Source organism: Anastrepha ludens, chromosome 3 (assembly GCF_028408465.1).
Source record: "Anastrepha ludens isolate Willacy chromosome 3, idAnaLude1.1, whole genome shotgun sequence".
Classification (NCBI taxonomy): domain Eukaryota; kingdom Metazoa; phylum Arthropoda; class Insecta; order Diptera; family Tephritidae; genus Anastrepha; species Anastrepha ludens.
Genome location: NC_071499.1, coordinates 52,065,380 through 52,067,593, shown reverse-complemented (window position 1 = coordinate 52,067,593; position 2,214 = coordinate 52,065,380). Strand labels below are relative to the sequence as shown.

The following is a 2,214-nucleotide window of genomic DNA, read 5'->3' as shown; positions in this document are numbered from 1 at the left end:
CGTTGTTCCACAACAGTTATTACAAAGCTGCCGTATGAGTTTAAAAATACATTTTAGCGCAATGATACCAAGTGAATAGCGCAATAACTCATGAAATGCATGGCAAGTCGCTATGAATGAGAAGGCATTAATTATACACTAAATTTGCATACAGAATATTTGCTGAAAGCATGAAAAGGCAGCAAAAGTCGTGTTTATGCAAAAATTAGCATAACTTATTTATATTTAGCAAATAAAAGTATATATAAAATATAAAAAAAAAATTCTTAAAAAAAGTAAAATATTAAAAAAAAAACATCTTACGCAGCCGGTAGGATTCGAACCTACGCTCCCAAAGGGAATCTGATTTCGAGTCAGACGCCTTAACCACTCGGCCACGACTGCTGAGTAAAATTTATGCTCAATGCTTTATATGACATCAATTACTTTATCAGCGAATTTCGAACTTTATTATCGACTCTTTTATTGCGGTTGTTAACATTGTTGGTGTAAAATATATACGAAAATAGAGCGGAATGCTTCCAGTGTACAGAAATTTGTATACACAAATACGTGGTTAATTAATGTATTTATATATAAGTCGAAAAGATAACGGGAAAAATGCAAAACGAATTGAACACTAGATTTACAAACATAGGCTGCACCTTTTTTCTAATGAAATATGTACGTCTTTTTGGTGCGTATTTAAGCCCAACATCTACTGTTTCTACTAAATGTGTGTTATAATACGTTCACATACATATACAGAAGTAGATGATCTACTTTTTCGCGCTTAACTTAAAATCTGTAATTAAAATTAAAATCTGTAATAAATTAAAGAGACAGCCTTACATGAGGTAGTAGGGAATGTAGAGAAATCTCTGGCCTTTAATAATTTTACGGCTGAGTCCATTGTCGCTGTTCTAAATAGGCTAGGGGTAGAAAGACCTTTCTAACTCTGGATCTCGTCCCTGCTTGGTGATAGAGAAATAAATGCTGTGGCAGTAGGGGCTAAAATCACTAGGTTCGTACATAGGGGTACACCGCAGGGTGGCGGAGTAGCTATTGATGAAGCTTTAGCTCACTCGAACAGGGGTGGGGTAAAGGTGGTAGCATATGCTGATGACTTGGTCCTAATGGTCTCAGGACCTTTCCCATCAATAATGGCTGAAATTTTGGAAGGTGCACTGGCTACACTCAGCAGATGGGCCCCCAGTAGCGGTCTCAGAGTCAACTCTGACAAAACGGAGTTGATGCTATTCACCCTCAACGTCATTCTGCACTTACTTTCCGTGGATCTGCAAGTTAAATCTCTTACTGCTCAGAGCGCTGTTAGCTTGAAGGAGATTGGCCTCTGGAGGCAACTTCCTGTGGGACATAGTAGCATCTTGAAGCAGATCTCCCCTTCCTTCTCTGTACTTCGCACTGATCACTCCATCCACAAACTGGGCTTAGAGGGTTGTGCTAGAGCTATCTTTCTGAGCAGCCAAGATTGGAAAGAGAGGAGAGTCGGCACGGATATAGGTTCCTCTGTTTTCACAGACGAATCCAAGATGGAATCTGGAGTGGGTGTGGGGGTTTTCTCTAATTCAACTAATATTTCGGTTTCATTTAAAATTCCGGAAACGAGTAGCGTTTTTCAAGCAGAGGTCTTCGCGATCCTAAAAGCATGCAAAATGCATAGCCATCGCTGTTGTGAGCGAGACATTAATATTTTTTTCCGATAGTCAAGCTGCGGTCAAGGCCCTGTCGTCGCCGTATTGCAGCTCTCTTCTCATAAACTCCTGTAAGGAGGAACTCAAACGTCTCGAACGTGCAGGAAACATTTCCCTTGTCTGGGTTCCTGGGCACAGGAATATAGAGGGAAATGAAATTGCAGATGAGCTTGCCAGGAAGGGATCGACAGAACCGGTTTCAGCTGTCCCTCTCAGACATCGGTGTCCCTTTGTCCGTTGTTAAAGGGAAACTACACAATTTCTTTCTAAAAACAATAGAGATGGAGGTCTGTCTCATCGTGTGCTATTTCGAAAACACTATGGTCTCAATACGATAGACACAAAATGTTTAAGGTGATGAGGATCCCCCGCCATTCAATTTCCAAACTCATTGCGATGTTCTCTGGTCACTGGGTGATCGGTACTCATGCGGAGAAGCTTGGAATTTCGTACAACCCCTGTTGCAGAAGCTGTGGAGATTCTGCAGAGAAAGAGATTCTTGAGCACTTTATCTGCAAAT

The 2,214-nt window shown here is 40.7% G+C and overlaps 1 non-coding gene across 1 annotated transcript; it reads right to left on the bottom strand.

Annotated features, from left to right (window-relative positions):
* Nucleotides 1–302: 302 nt before the first annotated feature.
* Trnas-cga (transfer RNA serine (anticodon CGA)) lies at nucleotides 303–384 on the bottom strand. The gene has a single exon. It is a non-coding gene; the product is annotated as a tRNA-Ser (tRNA).
* Between the last annotated feature and the right edge of the window lie 1,830 nt (nucleotides 385–2,214).